The sequence below is a fragment of the Rissa tridactyla genome, chromosome 3 (assembly GCF_028500815.1).
Source record: "Rissa tridactyla isolate bRisTri1 chromosome 3, bRisTri1.patW.cur.20221130, whole genome shotgun sequence".
NCBI lineage: Eukaryota > Metazoa > Chordata > Aves > Charadriiformes > Laridae > Rissa > Rissa tridactyla.
The window spans coordinates 7,700,464-7,718,552 of NC_071468.1; the positions used below are offsets into that span (position 1 = coordinate 7,700,464).

General features: G+C 45.4%; 1 pseudogene; it reads left to right on the top strand.

Annotated features, from left to right (window-relative positions):
• Positions 1-3,973: 3,973 nt before the first annotated feature.
• Positions 3,974-15,740, top strand: LOC128906772 (E3 ubiquitin-protein ligase RBBP6-like; annotated as a pseudogene).
• The last annotated feature ends 2,349 nt before the right edge of the window (positions 15,741-18,089 follow it).

Genomic DNA, 18,089 nt, shown 5'->3' on the forward strand with positions numbered 1-18,089 from the left:
ACGTAGCCATCCATGACACCATTGCAGTCATGCGAGCTGTCCCACCACGTCTCAGTAATTGCAATGAGATCGTGGCCCTGCAACCGCACACAGATCTCCAGCTCTTCCTGCTTATTCCCCATGCTGCGTGCATTGGTGTATAAGCATTTCAGAGAGGGAGTTGTGTGTGTAGTTTTGACCCTTGAGATGTGGTGTGCCTTCTGGCTCTCAGAAATACTGGCACACTGGCCCACAAGTGCTCAGCAACTACGGCCTGGCACCTCACCAGCAAGCCCAGTACCGTCCCCACCCCGCTTCAAATCTAGTTTAAAGCCCTCTCAATGAGCCCTGATAACTCTTGTCCTAGAACCCTTTTTCCCCTGGAAGTCAAGGTATTCCCGCCTGTTACCAGCAGGCCAGGCGTTTTGTAGATCAGGCCATGATCAAAGTACCCAAGTCCTGCCGGCAGCACCAGGCTCGAAGCCAGGCATTGATCTGATGGCTCCTCCTATTTACCCCCTTGACATTCCCCGCAACTGGGGGGATAGATGGGAACACAACTTGTGCTCCCGATCCCTTGACTAGGCGTCCCAGGGTCTTGAAATCTTTCTTCATTGCCCTTGGATGACTTCTTGTCACCTTGTCGCTGCCTACCTGAAAGAGCAAAAGTGGGTAGTAGTCTGAGGGCCGTACCAGGGAAGGAAGCATCCTCTTCACGTCCTTGACCCGAGCCCCAGGGAGGCAGCTGACCTCCCTATGTACCGGGTCCGGCCTGCATATTGGGCCTTCTGCTCCCTTCAGTAGGGAGTCACCTATGATAAGGACACATCTTTTCTTCTTTACCGCAGAGGTTTTGATGCGGGGGGAGGTCTGACTAGACCTCACTGACGCCTCCAAGGTAGGAGAATTATTGTGCTCATCATCATCCAGGTTCCTCTGCAGAGCACTGTACCTGTTAAATAACAGCACCTGGGAAGATGGGGTAGTCACCGGGCTGTCTCGAGCGCGGTGCCTGTTGCGCCGTGCAGGAACTTCCTGCCATTGCCCCCTGTCCTCCAGGTTACCACCTTCAGTTGAGGTGACGGAGGATGGGTTGTTCTCTGTTGCAGGGTTTCTGTCATGGGATGCAGGATTCTAGTCCAAGAATCTATCTCCCTCTCGCATTCCCTGATGTTCCTCAACCTACTTACCTCCTCCCTGAGCTCCATGACTAATTGGAGGAGATCCTCTACCTGGCCAAATCTCCCACAGGCATGCCCATCACTGCCATACGACACCGGCATGAGAGCAGGGCACGCCCTACAGCCTGATGTCTGTGTGGTGGCATGTTCCCACAAGAGTTCCATCTGAGAGGCTGCATCAGACCTGGTGGTTGTGGAGCTTGTGGATGCCACAGTCTTCTTGCAAGTAGTTACCATCGCTACCTGGCCAGGTTGGCAGTCTTTCAGCTCTGTCCTGCGCAAACTGCTGTGCAGACCGCTGATGATTGGACTGGTGGGTCACTCCCTGTTTGGCCACCCTTTTCTCCAGCCCAGGAAGTACACCCTTGTCGTGGTGCTCCCGGGTGGTTCTGTGGGTCACACCCAGGGAACGCCCACTCGCTGCTCATTTGCCCAGCACGCAGCAGTCGCTGCGCTCCCGAAGGGCTTCTTTTATGAGGGGGGAGAGTGGTCCCACCCCCTGCTCGTTCACACCTGCCGCCGGGGGTGGTGGCTCTGCCCTCAGCTCCTCAGCTACCTCCGCCCCCCAGAAGTGCCAGTACCGGCTCGGGCTGGACGCTTTTCCTGGCTTTAAAAAGCCTCGAAAACGAGCCCCTAGCTGACCCATTTTTGCTGCAATTCCCTTTCCCAGTACAGACTTACCTGCACAGGAGCTGGTCTCCTTGGTGAGTGACCGTTAGCATGTTTACGCCTCTGGATTCCAAAAGATACATTGCCTTTTCAGCTGATGTAGGAACCCTCTATAAATCAGGTCTCTAAGAAGGAAGAACGACGCCAAGGTAATTATTTCATTCTGTAGTTACCCAGCCGTACCAAGCCTGTCTCTGTAAATTTCAGCAGACATCAGCTGAAAGCTCAGTACTGAAGGGACATAAAACATTAAGGCCCGTGATCTACCCCTTCAGAAAGGAAAGGTAAGCAGCACTTATGGTGCTAAAGGACTGGGCTACAATTTACGACTTAGAATTTTTAGCTGTTTCATGATGGGCTTACTGTAGGTTTTCTGTATGTTATTTAAGACTGGTGGTCAGAAAAATAAGAGCATGTGTGGTCTCTAGAGAGCAAATATCACAGCAATTACACAACCGGGCAGTGGCAGGAACAGAGGCTGCAGCTCCCGACACAACATGGCTGCCAGGAGCCCCATGCCGGGACTACAGCTCCCAGTGTGCCCCGGGGCGCCCCTTCCTGCCCTCTGACCCCCGCAGGAACCAGGGCTGCCTCCCCGGGGCTGCCGCGGCCCAGGTGGAGCCGGGAGGAGGAGGGCAGAGAGGGAGAGAGCGGCGGAGAGGCGTGGGAAGGGGAGAGAGCAGGAAAGAGATGGATGGCAGGGGACAGGGTCAGGACGAGGAGGCGGAGAAGGACAGAACAGCAATGGCCTCCAGGGCTGAGGTGGAGGAAGAGCAAAAAGGGACGGGGAGCGGGATGGAGGCCCAGAGAGAAGAGGGAAGGCCCAGCCAGATGAGCAGCAGAGGCAGGCAGGAAAGAGGGGACGGGCTGCAGGACAGCGAGGAAAATGAGTCCAGGAAGCTGGACAGAGCGATAGAAAAGAGAGAAGGGCAGGGAGTGGGAGAGGGACATATAGAGAAAGAAAAAAATAGCAACGGGCTATGGGGTAGACAGGGAGCCAGACAGAGAAACACAAATACAGAAAGACAAAAACAGGCTGTATGGCAGAGAGGGAGGGATATAAAACATAAGACCAGGGAGCCGGCCAGAGAAAGAGAGAGAAAGAAAAACATAGTGATGGGCTAGAGACAGAGAGGAAGGAATTAAAAGATGGGGGCAGGGAGGCAGACAGAGCGCAATGAGGAGGCACCACAAATAGCAATTACAGGCAACTGACTCCATTTCTTGAGCACCCCCCAGCAACGGCATTATCAGGCGCCTCAAGGAATGCGCTGCCTGCAAAAGCCCTTCCCTGGGCTCAGTCCTGCTGCCTAATATTGGTGATGAACATCACCTTGCAGAGTGGCTAGGACTATGGGAAAAAAGCCCAGCTGTTTTTTTGTCTGTTTGCTTGTTGGTTTTGCGTTTGTTTGCTGGTTGGTTTTACTTTTTAAAATAATACCATTTAACCTCTAAATACAACCTGTAAGGAGAAAGGAACCAGGCATACTAGGATGGGCACATTTAGAGCCCAAACCCATCCAACAGCCACACAAACCACCGCTGGCTCCTGCTGCGCACTCTCCACTGCCTGCTTGCAGGCACAGACAGCCACTCTGGGTCTTGAGCGCTCCCCAGGAGCAGCACCACCAGGCAGCTCAAAAAATCACACTGCCTGCAAAAACTTGAGCACAGCTTAATTCTGGGCAGTTTTCCCTCTTTTTAGGTCTGCTGGTTAAAGACTCATCTGTTGAGACATGGCTCGGGACCACGCCAGGGCCAGTGGCGCTGCTTTCTGCACCCTGTGGTGGCGGTGGGCAGAGGGACATGTTCCCAGATCATGGGACGAGGTACATGCACGGGGTGTCAGGGTCACCCCAACCTGCTTTTTCCCAGCGAAGCCCCAGCCAGTGTCAGCCCCAAGCTGCAGCCCCGGGGACGAGGCTCAAGGAGCTGGGCGTTTCTGCGGGCGCTGCACCCTGCTGTTGGCTGCCCTGGGCTTCCCCCCGTTGTCTCCGGCTCTGCTTTCTGCCAGCGCCGGGGGCACCACAGAATGGCTTGCCTGCTCCCTAAAGCTGTCCTGACCCATGTCTGCAGCTCATGTGTGGTGTCCACGTCACACAGCCAATTTGGGGGTGGCAGCTCTTTCTTGTGGGACCCTGGGAATGGGGGCCAAGCAAATCCCATCCCTCCCTTTCGGACTTCATCTCCAAGAAGACTCAGTGCAGACGTACCATGTGCTGGAGAGCATCCTGCAGGAAGGTGACCGCCGTTTGCAGAGCAACGTAGAGACCCGCCTGTCAGCAAAGGCACCTGGTGGCTGCAGAACAGCCCAGGTGAGCTGGTTCTCTTGGAGGCCACCACAGGATCCTTCCTCTGTCCCTCGTTTTGGTGAGATATGGAGCAGTGCAGAGATGTTTCTCGGCATTCAGGCCTGAGGAGGGTTTCCCAGGGCCCCCGTGAGAGATCTTGCTCCCAGGAAGCACCTCGCCATAATGCTGAGGCTGTATCCGCCCCCCTGGAGCTGGCTACAGCTGCCCTGAGGGGTCTCACAGGGAGGACAGGGTCATCTGACACAGAAATGGTGAGCTGAAGCCCAGTGGCCACGGCTGGCTGGTTCAAAGTCTCCGAGGGCCTCAGCCTTTCTCCCCAGGAGTGTTTAAGCCAGGTTTTACTGTTGTGTACAGGATCTGGGTGTGTTGGCCCCAGCTTCCTGGGGTTATGTTATTTTTACATTCTCTCGTGTTCTGCATGGTCTTTTTTTGTGGAGAGTCCTCTTTTTCAGCTTGTTTACCATTTTAAGGCTTAGACAGGGGTCTTTGTTTTGTGTACAATGTTTTGTCTGTTGTTTTTTTTTCTGTTTTGGTGGATTTTATTGTGTTTTCTATCTTGAAACCATCATTCCTGGTCCAATATGTCTGCTGCAGGTCGGGCAGTGCCACTTCTGGTGCAGTCTGACTTGTTTCTGACTTCTGGCTCATAAATAATGACTGCCAGAGAACTATGTGTACTTCTAAATTTCCGTGGACTTCCAAATTCAAGGTCGTTTCTCCTGCCTTGAGGAAGAGCCATGGGAAGACGCCAGCCACACGGAAGGACCAGGCTTTTTGGTTTTTGCTTTTGAGTTAGAAACCTGCAAAGAGGCTGCTGTCCTTAAGTTTAGTGACATTTTGTAATGCAACTGAGTATTGTGTGACTTGAAACATTGCTGACAAATCACAGAATGGTTAGAGTTAGAAGGGACCTTAAAGATCATCTAGTTCCAACCTCCCTGCCATGGGCAGGGACACCTCCCACTAGACCAGGTTGCTCAAAGCCCTGTCCAGCCTGTCCTTGAACAATTCCAGGGATGGGAAATCCACAAATTCTCTGGGCAGCCTGATCCAGTGGCACACCACCCTCAGCAAAAAGAATTTCTTCCTCATATCTAGTCTAAATCTACGCTCTTTCAGTTTAAAACTGCTCCCCTCGTCTTATTGCTCCACTCCCTGACCAAGAGTCCCTCTCCACCTTTTCTGTAGGCCCCCTTTAGGTACTACTGGAAGGCCACTATAAGGTCTCCCCGGAGCCTTCTCTTCTCCAGGCTGAACAACCCCAACTCTCTCAGCCTGTCCTCACAGCAGAGGGCCTTGAGCCCTCGGATCGTCTTCATGGTCTCTTCTGGACTCACTCCAACAGTTCCATTTTCTTTTTTGTGTTTGGGGCCCCAGAGCTGGAGGCAGTACTTCAGGTGGGTTCTCACAAGAGCAGAGTGGAGGGACAGAATCACGTCCCTCGACCTACTGGCCATGCTTCTTTTGATGCAGCCGAGGATATGGTTGGCTTTCTGGGCTGTGAGTGCACATTGCTGGGTCATGTTGAGCTTCTCATCCACCAACACCCCCAAGTCCTTCTCCTCAGGGCTGCTCTCAAACCATTCTCCTCCCAGTCAGTATTTTTGCTTGGGATTGCCCCAACCCATGTGTAGGACCTTGCACTTGGCCCAATTGAACTTCATGAGGTTCGCACAGGCCCACTTCTCCAGCCTGTCCGAGTCCCTCTGGATGGCTCCAGCCTCCCCTCCAGCGGCTCAACCGTGCCACACAGCTTGGTGTTGTTGGCAAACTTGCTGAGGGTGCACTCAATCCCAACATCCATGTCACCGATGAAGATGTTAAATAGAACACCATTCATCACTGCTCGCCACTTGGTCATCAAGCCATTGACCACAACTCTTTGAGTGCAGCCATCCAGCCAATTCCTTATCCACCGAGTGGTCCATCTGTCAAAGCCATGCCTCTCCAATTTAGAGACAAGAATGTCATGTGGGACAGTGTCAAATACCTTGCCCGAGTCCAGTCAGATGATGTCAGCTGCTCTTCCCTTATCCACCAACACTGTAACCCCGTCGTAGAAGGCCACCAAATTTGTCAGGCACCATATGCCCTTAGTGAAGCCATGTTGGCTGTCACCGATCACCTCTCTCTTTTCCGTGTGCCTTAGCAGAGTTTCCAGGAAGATCTGCTCTGTGATCTTGCTGGGCACTGAGGTGAGACTGATCAGCCTGTCTGTGGAGGAAAACCGATTGTCTTTAGGCATAGGAATGAATCTATGGAACGGTCCAGGCGTAAGACTCCCCTTTTCATCTCTATGGCCCTAAGAGCTCTATTGGCATTTCCAGTCCCCAGCCCCTGGAGAGTGTGTGAGCTTGTCAATAGGTTTGCTCTCCAGGCATAGCCAGGGATCTCCTTTCAGACTAGTGACAAACCCATCTTGGTGGAAGGGTGGTAGCCTTCCTTTCTGCAGTGAAAAGTCGTAACATAGATGCCCGTCCCTGTACCAATGAGCATTCACTGGGACAGATTCCCAGGAGGGTATTTCTGGCAGAGGATGGGCTTTTAGTGCGTATCCAACGGTGGGGCTTTTTCCCCTCTGCTGCTGTAGTTTGGGCTGTGGTGACAGGCAAGTTTCAGAATGAATATGGAATCCATATTCCACCACAGGCTTATGAGCAAGGCTACCATATTAAAACCTGGGCTTCCAAATGACTATTAACAGGAAAACCAGACACCAATAGCAAAATTAAGGATCCCTTTTGTACAGAGGACAGCACACGCAAAACACAGTTAAAGATCTAAAGCAAGCAGTTGTGGAAGCTCCCTCCTTTAGCCCTGCCAGACCACGACAAGCCTTTTATATTTCTGCTCTGCAAAAAAGGGAATTCAAAGAATTCACGTCTCTCTGGTTAATTCAAACTAGATGATCAACTTAAGAGGGGAGATAGCACTTTAGGCTGCAACCGATTCTGCCCTACTTGTGAAAGTAAGCTCAAGTCCCCAAAATGTGATCCAAAGTCTAGCATGGCCAGTTTTGTTTCCATTTAAATGTAAAGCCCTGAGCAGCTGAGAAGCCAAGAAATGGAGAGAGGTGGCAGGCTGTCTTCTGTGTTTGGTCAGTCTTGAGCACTAGCAGCATTTGGTGAATCATTTTTAGGTGACACCTCTGAAAGCCACGGCACAGAGTGTTCATGCTTTAGCCAAGTGTTTTTGTTGCAGGGCAAGCTCGTCTCACTTCAGAATCTGGTTTGCACAGGTGAGACTTCGCTGTGGTTTGTTTTCTCCAGAGATCTCTTGGTTTTGTAGCCTAACGGAAGCAAACGCAGCTTAAGCTAGATAGGAAAGAACCTCATGCATTTGCAGGCTCTCCTTTAGCGACTTTTGAGACCAATTTGCTGTTGGCATTCAAACTTTTTTACAAAAATGAAGACTATTTTGCTGCTTGTGTTTGATTATCAACCTGAAGATTTCTTGAAAAGTCCTGTTAGTATGTTGAGATGATAACAGCGTGCTGTTACATACAGAATTTTGCATTTATATCTGCAAAAGCATTCTCTGGAGTGCTATGTAATTACAAATTAATATACATTCTTACAAATTGGCTCATTTTTTTTCTTCATTTATGTTGTTACAGAATACACAGATGACAATGCCCTGATTGCTAAGAACTCGTCGGTAATTGTTAGAAGAATCCCTGTTGGAGGAGTTAAAGCTGCTGGCAAAACATCTGCTATGTGAGTGTCCATAAAGCACTGAATTCTTTGTTAGCAGTTTAAATGTGTGAACTTTTTAAATGGATATTAGTTTACAGAGGCGTTCCAATTGTATCTCCCTTGTGAAAGCTGCAGTAAATGTTTGTCGTCATGGGGTAGATGTTAATGTATCTGTCCCGAAGTAGACTGACATTTTTAGGCCTGCTGGGAGATGGGCTTCAAACTCCATCAACGGTAACTTTTAAGAGGATTCTACTGGATTTGTTCTTGGGGTTGGCTGTTCTGAGACCCAAGTTTTAGATCATGTTTCCCCTCCGTGGAGAGATCCCTTATTATACGTGTTTGCTTTTATTGCTTTTATAGGAACAACAGATAGCCATTGTAGTGTAAACTTATAATTTGTTTCCATCTCAGAAGAGATGCCTTCAAGCACTCCCTAGTAATTCTGGACACCGAAGCATTGTGCTTATAAACATGGCCTTGCTTTGGGGGTGAACTTATGTATTTAAATATGTGTGCTTAGTGCTACCTTGTCAATGCATCCTCCGTTTCTGGCTGGATGGCACCTTCCCCGGGTATTGTCATGCTGCCCCAAAATGAGAGGATAGATGCCGCTGGCATCAAAGATCAAATAAACGCCTGTACATGGGGATAAGGACAGACCAGCACTGCTGTGCTAATGTTGAAAATTAACCAAGCAGGTGCGCTTTTTATTCCTTCAGCTGGAAACATGGCAGAAACCACTGGTAGAAGGGTTGATGTTTGGGAATGATGAAAGTATGCTGTAATGGTGGAGAGGCCTTCAAACATGCGTTACTTGCCTTGTAGTATGTTCTTCAAGGTAAATGAATGAAGAAACCATTGTGTGGCAATCTAAAGTATTTCCTTGTGCTTCCTCGCCTTCAGGAGGTATGTGGCTCTAATTGTGAGCCTCTAATGGCGAGCCTCTAATTGCAAGGGGTCGGTGGCTCAAACGCCCAGAAAGGTGCTGCCTGGAGCCTGGGCTAGCACTTGTACATGAGGATGGGCTGGGTTTTTCCTTTGCATGTCAATACATGCTTTCATTTCCCAAAGGTCAAGCCTTTCTTTAGTATACCACCACTTTGAATTTACATTTGGAAAGGGGGCCGCATTTTTTTTCAGGTTTCAAAACAGTGTCATTCTGCTGCTAAAATCTAGATCAGTAACCCAGGGAAATACTTGACTGGTAATGGTCTAGGTCTGGATTCGGCACTTGGCTTGAATACTGTGTGAAACTGTGCGTTTCAAAATAGTCCTTGTAGTATAAAACTTACTGTGTGTTGGGTTTAATTTTTCATCTTTATTTGAAGTAGAACTGCTTTTTCTTCACTAGAATGGTGTGAGGCATTACAGTAACCCTGGATCACTGGATCTGATCACTTGGGTTGGAGATAGTTTAACTCACCTAGTGACCCCAGCAGTTAATGTACTGCATTTATGTAAGCCACATTTATAGTATTTGATCTAATTCATATGGGGTTTTATTTCTTGAAAAGAATTCTTTTTCTCCTTGTTTGCTAGCATGTGTATAAACACAAATCACATGTTCATAAAGAAAGTTACCGTTCTTTTAGCCTCGTGTGTTCCCTGCCATGTCTGCATTATATTTCTAAGTAGCATCTTACCACCAGCTAACAGAGGTGTCTCAAAAAACCCGCCAAAAAACAAAAGGAGGGAGGGAAGAAGCCTTGCATCGCTCTTTACGTGTCCTCTCTCTCACTGTAAATCAGTGCAGCCTCAGGTGCTTCTAGTGTTGGAGAGACAATTAGCTTTAATCTTAAATCTATCTCAGGTCTTGGTCAAAAGTGTGGGGATTTTGTTTTGTTTTATTTGAAATACACATGTTTCTGTATGTATTTCAAAGCAGAACCTGGATCTTAGTGTGGTAGGAGTAGATCACTGGAAAGCTTGCCAATTATTGTTGTACAGTAAAGCGGCAAACAAAAATTAGTTAAGATTTTTTAAAAAAGGATGCACAAAAGCTTATTCTTTGGCTATTTCTTCCTTGTCTTGCTGTTACGTTAGCTGTCATTCCACGCTTGCAAATGTGTGCTGCTCTCCTCCTGTTACTACAGCCAAAGCAAGGAAGTGGATCCTTTTAGTATGGCTGCAAGTTTAGTAACTGCAAGGATCTCTGTCAATGGTAAACACCTTCGTTTCAGCAATTTGAGCAGCTTATTATTTTTCTAGATGAAGTGGTGAGTTATTTTTATTGTCTGATGTTTTGGATTCCTGTTTTTATTTGGGCTTTGTGGGGTATGGCGAACTTGGCATTTTTTAACCTTATTGAGCAGAGGGGCAGAGTTCATATTTCAGGGCCGATATGACGGTGCTTTATTTTGACAGTCAGCTATACTCTGTTCCTAAAAGCATAACCATGTGCCTTTATCAATGATGTGAAATTAACGGTTAGTTTACAAACTACACTGAAGATAAGTTTCCCACAGTGGTGCTTCCTTCTCAAATAAATATTTTTTTAAAAACCTTTTCAGCTGAAAATTGACAGCTGCCTTACCCCTTCGACTTTTAAGCATTTGTGAGCATTTGACAAGGGTCCCTCTCTGAGATATTCGGGAGCAAGCAGTTGATCTCAAGTGGGTTTGATTCATTTAGTTTCTTCTCATTAACCACATGGGCACTCCTAAGCTCTCATAGTTTTGGACTTTGTTTTGAACAAAGACAAATTACACTAGGTTTGAACTGCCTCTTTCAGTGACGCTCAGAGGATATAGTGCTACTCTCAGACTAGAGTTAGAGGTTAACTATCACTGTGTTTTGATTGTGGAACTTGAATATGTGTTTTGTTTTTTGTGAACAGATTGATGACTCTCCTGCACCTCTTTCTCTGCCCCAGCTTGTGAAGGTAAATATATATACATATAATCTTGTCAAATACTTACCCCCCCACCCCCCAAAAAAAAAGAAAGTGTTTGCTTTGTATTTTTAAATCTTATGCTGTGGTCTATAGCTGGATAGCTGTTGTAATGTGCACAAGATTTTAATTTAATTTTTAATAATTTAAAGTATTTCTTTTAACTTTAAAATGCGTGTGTGTTTCGATACTATCCTGTAAAGAGTAGTTCCCAGTTTGGGCAGAGAGAAGGGGAGTACCTTATCAGCCTCAACGTAACGTTGCAAGATTACTCATCTTCAAGACACAAAAAAGAAACAAAAAAGAAGCCCTTCAGACACTGTTTACCGTTTTTCATATGTCTCATTAATTTTGCGTTGGAAACTAAGACATTTTTTACAGAAGAATGGAATTGGCTGCAAGTTATGGACATTCCAGGGGGCTTTGCCACAGCCAAAATAGAAGCATTTCTGTAACACAGACACTTGCATGGCTATTTCTCAATTGCCAGTCATTATAGTTACAGATCCATTCTTAGAGTGCTGCACAACTTCATAAATTCTAGTATATCTACAGTGAGCAACACAAACTAATTTGTTTGCATGCAGACTGTGTAAATTCTGAAAACGTACCTGATCATTTATTGGAATATACCAATGTGTATGTGTGGCATATTAGCACATGTGACATCCTGAAACTGTTGTAACACTGTATTTTGCTATGGACCTGCTTGCATTTTTTGCTCAACAATGTGTAATTTGTCTGGGAAAGTACTAGTGGTTGCACCTTGTGAAAAGGCATAGTGCTAGCCAGTGAAAACACTAGTCTTTAAAGGTACAAAGATTAGAGAAGGCAGAGCCTAATGCAGCAGAGCTAGTTCTTTCTTCTGAAAATGAAGGCGGGAGTTCATTTCCAAGAAAGAGAAATCTTTTCCTGATGGTAGCTTCTGCCCTCTCTCACTGCAGTGTGAGACACATTTCCTAATGTGTACATTTCGGGGGTGGAATAAAGAAAAGAAGAGCTTGGAAGGTAGCCACCCAAAGACATTGGTCTCCATCAGTGCTGTCCCTAAACGTGTCCTGTCTGTGAGGTTCTGTAACCTCATGTGAAGTTTTACTCTAAGATGTGAAAAACTGTCCAAGTGGGGTACACGTTTAAGCTTTTGAGACAATTTAAGTATTTCAGAAAAATACGGCAGCTCAGAACTGTTACTTTCTCCAACCTCTTTAGTGCACACTGGCTTAGCATGGAGGCGATGTGTTAACAGTCTTCTGGTTTGTTATTATGACGTATTAAATGCCTTATTTCAATTTTGGTCTATTCCTAGTAATGTTTTGTGGGATTTGGACATAGTTTGTAAACCGTTTGGGTTCCAACAAATGAGTCAAGCACCTGTAAAGTTTTCTGTAAATGTTAAAGGAAATGATTTCAGAGATGTCCATCTGGATTAGGTTACTGTTGAGAAAAAACTATGTCTAAGAAACAACCATTTAATAAAATGTAGAAACTAGTTTGTTGCTTTTGTCAATGAAAGCATATAAAACCAAAAACATGAGTGGCTGATCTGAAGGATGGGTACTTGAAGGTCCAAATCATTGACAGTCACTCCTTTAGACCCTGCTTGTAACTGGACTTGTGTGTAATAAAATCGTTTTAAGAAATGCTGCTTAAATAAATCCAGCGGGCTTCAATAATTTGAAGATCTAGTGCTGCACAAGGCTTATATTACAATTTGTATGTTAAAAGGACACAGTCAACTGGAAAAAACCTGCAGGTTTTGCTTACTGTAGTTAAATCACTTAATGTGAAGAAGTTAGTAGGGGGATTACACGCTGTTTGGACTGCTGAGAGCACATGATGGTCAAACTTCTACCACAGAGAATCTTTTGTCTTGCTGAGGGATTATAAAAAGCTTGATTCCTTTTAACGCTTCTGTGTCTGAAGCTGAATTTCAGCAAGCAGAAACAGCTTCCCCGACTCGAGTTGAGTGTCCTTTTAATGCTGCAAAGCATAAATAACAATAGTTGCATACATCTTTCTCCAGTAAACGTACAGTGGATATCTCCTCCTTCCAATAGCCTGGAGCTTAAAAATCAGTTGAACAGTACTGGATAGCGTATTTTTTTCTACACATAGCTTCAGTCCGCTTGGAAGAAAACTGGATTGGTTACACGAGTCTTTATGTGAGGTGCAAACAGAGCCTAAGGTTTTCAGTGCCCAAGAATGCTCTTTTCCAATAGGTTAATGGGCACATAAACATCATGTGATGGCGTATGGACTCCCCAGAACATCTTCAGGACAACAGTATTTTCTGTAAGCAGCTGTTTTCATGCAGCCTCAGCTAGCATTGTGCTGCTGTTTACAGGATGGGGTGAGTGGTGTCGTCTCTGGCTGTGTGGGCGCAAATGTGTTTCTAATGCGTATGTCAAATGCTTACCTGTTAAACAGACCGACAATCTGGCTGAAGCCAATGCTTCCGAAGAAGATAAAATAAAAGCTATGATGATACAGTCTTGCCGTGAATACGATCCAATCAAGTAAGTGTCGATAGCGTCAAATCTGTTCTTTGAAGATTCTGGAAAAATTGTAGAGAAGTTTGTTTTAACGAGAGAGACACATGCATACCTTTTTCTTCTTTTCTCAAAAACATTTTAGTTACATGAAGAAACCCTGGGATACACCTCCACCATCCTATATATACTTTCGTTGCAGAACACCTGGCCACTACATAAAGAACTGCCCAACAAATGGGGTAAGACTGTGGGGGACTTCTGGTGTTACTTAGCTTTTTATTTTTCACGTGGCAGTTACGTAACAAATACATGAACACTCATTAAGAATTGTTTCTCTTGGGGTGAAATACAGAGGTTATAGGGCAATGTTGCAAAACCTTTCAAAATTCAAGGGAAACCTGGAATTTAAAAGGTAAAATGTTCTTTTTTCTTGGTTGTAGCTATTAAATATGTCCGTAGATCCTTCTCTGTGAGCTGTCATGCGTATTTTTGTATATTTCAATACTATTGAAAATCTTTCTGGTTTTAATGCTTTTTAATGACAGTTCACAGTTTTTAGAATTTCGTATAAAACAAAGATGTTTCTCTTGACCCCACCTATTGAATATTTGCATGTTTTAATTACACAAGTCTCTGGTTGAGTATTCATGCCATGTAACGTTAGTCGCCGAATGCATATGCAGCCTTCATACGTATTGATGGTGAACGTAAGTTTCTCCAGTGACTGGTTCAGAGCCCTGAATTGGGTTCTCCCTCTGAATTGCGCTTTGGAGGAGGAGCAGGTTTGTGTCTCTTCTCCGAGTGGATGGTGAGCTAAGCAATATGTAATCCTTGCAGAAGCTGAAGTTTAGCAAAAGAATGTCCACTGAGTTCAAAATGCTGCTCAAGTCTTTGAAACATCCCGGCTATATTCCTGTAGGAAAATAAGTATTTTAGTTGAGTAACCCTTAGGCTAGGTAAAAGGAGAGCATTAAGGGCTTTTGCTGCTTAAATTAATCATCGAAGTGTCATTTTAAGTGTGGGTCTTAAGATGAGCTATGTCTGCATTTCTTTTCTTAACAGAACAAAAATTTTAAGCCAGTTCCCAGAATTAAGAAGAGCGTGGGAATTCCAAGGAGTTTCATGACGGAGGTGAAAGATCCCAATACAAAGGGTGCTATGCTGACAAACAGTGGAACATATGTGATACCAATTACTAATGCATAAGTATGGAACTAATTGGACTGACCAAAAAGTGAAAGAGAGAAACCAAGTGTAAATGTCTGAGTGGCAATGCAACCAAGTTGGCCAGCATCTGTAACTACAGGGGAGGAAGCATTGTCATTGTATGTTAACCTCAAAATCTGTGATACTTTCTCATATTAAAATAGGGCGGTCCTACTGTTCATGCCCCTGGAACTTCAGAGCTTGGAAAAGTTTTCCTGTAACCATCGTTAACTTTTTTCTTTTTCCTTCCCCACCCCACCCTCCAGGGAAGCTTATGCTAAAGGAAAGAAGGAGAAGCCTCCCTTCTTACCAGCGGAGCTGTCCTCCTCCTCCTCAGAAGACCCTATTCCAGATGAGTTGTTATGTCTCATTTGTAAAGAGATAATGACTGATGCAGCTGTTATTCCCTGATGCGGAAACAGTTATTGTGACGAATGTAAGTGTTACTCCCGTGTTTGTTCATTCCAAACACCACATCTGATTTTCTGAAAGCAGAAACAGGAGATGACAAAATTTCTTTGTTACCAGTTCTATTCCATACTTAAGTGTCCGCTGAATAGGAAAGGACTCTTCTCGTATAAAGCAAAAAAAAAAAAGACAGAAAGTTTTTTCCTTTTTTACGTTTCTAGTTAAATCCTCTTTACATGCGGAAGGACAAGCATGAGGAGAGTGCATAACTGTGCAGGTGATTACAGTATTAGATATTGAATGCATTTAGTTTTTTTCAAAGCCCTTTCTCTGATACAAAACTATATAGCCAACTCTGGTTGGCTAAGTATAGCCAACCTTACTGTGGTCTGCCACAAACCGATAGTTAGGCATTTAATCCACTTTCTTCTCCATGGGAGAGCTGGTTAAACCCTTCAGAACTCAAGCCTTCCGATGTTCTTTTGAGGTGTGTTTTATTCATTAACCTGGAGGGTGGTGACTTCTCATTGTGCTAGAGAGTGGCAAAAAGAATAGTCGAAACATCCAGATGCAGCCGTCTTCAAATGTTATGTTAGTGAAATATCAAAACTGCACAGTTATTTGCTGCATCCTAGAAATGTTTTACACTGTGAAACATTTATAGCTTCATGCTCTCAATTCAAGACCCTATTCACCCATTAATCATATATGTCTTTTTGCGATTGATTGGAGCCCACAAAATTTCCTTACATTGGCTAAACCTACTTTGATGATTCTAATTATGCACAGGCATTAGAACAGAATTGCTGGAATCTGAGGAACACACATGCCCAACATGTCATCAGACAGACGTTTCCCCTGATGATTTAATTGCCAACAAGTTCCTACGCAAGGTAACAGGATGACTTTTACATAAACTGTAAGAAAAGTCTATTTGCAAAAAGAAGAAAATATTAATTTACATCTCCTCAAAAAATGCTAAATTAAATAGGCTACATTTACTTTTCAAATCCATTGTCTGTTGTTAGAGAAGCTGACAACTCTTTAGAGACAATAGGGCAAATTCAGGTCACGCTTTTGTTTAACATCATTGCCTTACTTTCAAATTCGGGGTTAACACTCAAGTATTTTAAATACAGGTACTCTAAGTTACCAGTTGTTACTATCAGTGTTTAAGGCGATGCGTTCGTGTATTTGTATGTTGATTCATTTTAGGATTGATAGCATTTAGAGGAATACACGAGTAATTTTACTCAGTGGACGCTTTTGTTCATGTATCTACTGAAGTTTCATATTACCTTGTGGTAAATGTTTTTCTGCCTCTGGGCTGTGAACAACTTCAACAATGGAACTGGCTACACAAAAGGGCTTCACCAGATGATTCAGCAGCAGCAGCAGCTGCCACCGCCAGCACCACTCATGACTGTTGCACCTCCTGGACCTTTTCAGTAAGTAAATCTGTAGATCAACATGAATATAAAAGACACCCAGATGCCAAAGTTAGATTCTTCTTCTTGAAGCTTCTCCGCCAGCGATTTAGGTCTCATTAGTGACAGTTCCAGATAACTGTGGAAGTTCTGTTTTGTGAAGGTCCTCACTTTGAATGAGGACACTTTGATAAGTTGGAAGTGTGCCTCCTGCAAGAATTTTCTCAGAAGTATTGCTTGTTTGGTTCCCTTATCAGTCATTCTGTACAGGCTTACCCTGAGAGAGGAATGCTTTTTCCCCAAGAGCCCTTTCATTTGAAGTGGCTAGCAATTCCTAAAGAAACCATTTTGTTATGGCAAACCTTCTTGAGTGCGTTAATTTCTCTTTAGTACTGAGGAAATCGTATTTTCATGAAAAGTGTAAAAGCACAATTATGCGTAAAATAGGCCAGGTGTTTTCACATTACTTCTTTCTACAGTATTTCTATCATCAATCTTATGATAAGTCAGAGTCCTCCTCAGTAATACACAGCGTAATCAGGGACACATACAGATTGGATAATAAACTCTGAAACACTGTAAATGTGAAGTATTTACAAACATGACCATCTAAGTTTGCAACCCATGAAGTCATAGGAAAATACGTGAAAAACCTGTACTATTGTTTAGGGCTTATATCCTTTGACTTTGTGCCTTGGATGCAAACAGCCACTCTGTCCTTGACAGGCTTGAGAGGTGAGCCCATGCCAACCTCATGAAGTTCAACAAGACCAAGTGCAAGGTCCTCCATCTGGGTCGGGGCAATCCCAAGCACTGATATAGGCTGGGCAGCGACTGACTTGAGAGCAGCCCTGAAGAAAAGGACTTGGGGGTGCTGGTAGACAAGAGGCTCCACGTGAGCCATCAGTGTGCACTAGCAGCCCAGAAAGCAAATCGTATCCTGGGCTGCATCAGAAGCACATAGCCAGCAGGTTGAGTGAGGTCATTCTCCCCCTCTACTCCACTCTCGTGAGACCCCACCTGGAGGACTGCATCCAATTCTGGAGCCCCAACTACAAGATAGATATGGACGTGATGGAACATGTCCAGAGAAGGGCCACGAGGATGATGAGAGGGCTGGAGCCCCTCTGCTACGAGGACAGACTGAGAGAGTTGGGGTTGTTCAGTCTGGAGAAAAGAAGGCTCCGAGGAGACCTTATAGTGGCCTGCCAGTATCTTAATGGGGCCTACAAGAAAGCTGGTGAGGGACTTTTCAGGATGTCAGGTAATGGTAGGACTAGAGGGAATGGATTAAAACTAGAGATGGGACGATTCAGACTGGACGTTAGGAAGAAGTTCTTCACCATGAGAGTGGTGAGACACTGGAACAGGTTACCCAGAGAGGTGGTGGAAGCCCCGTACCTGGAAGTTTTTAAGGCCAGGCTGAACGGGGCTCTGAGCAACCTAATTGAGTGGGAGATGTCCCTGCCCACGGCAGGGACATTGGAACTAGGTGATCTTTAAGGTCAGGGAACTGCTGAAGAGGGTACAGCAAAGGTCCCTTCCAACCCTAACAATTCTATGATTCTATGATTTTTGAGGGTGCTCCTGGGGAAATTGAGAAAGTGTCGTTTTGAGGCTGAAGGCACCACGAAAGCCTGGAGCCCCAAGGTCTGTGGGGCCATGCAAGCGGTTCCCAGAGAGCTTTAGAACAAGCCACAGTTTTCCCTCCTGGCTCTTTGGGCGTGGGAGCAATCTCTGGACATATGGAAATTCTGGAGGCCAGCCCTGGGGCAAGTGAGAAATGGTGGTTTTGAGGCTGAAGGCGCCAGGAAAGCCCGCAGCCCC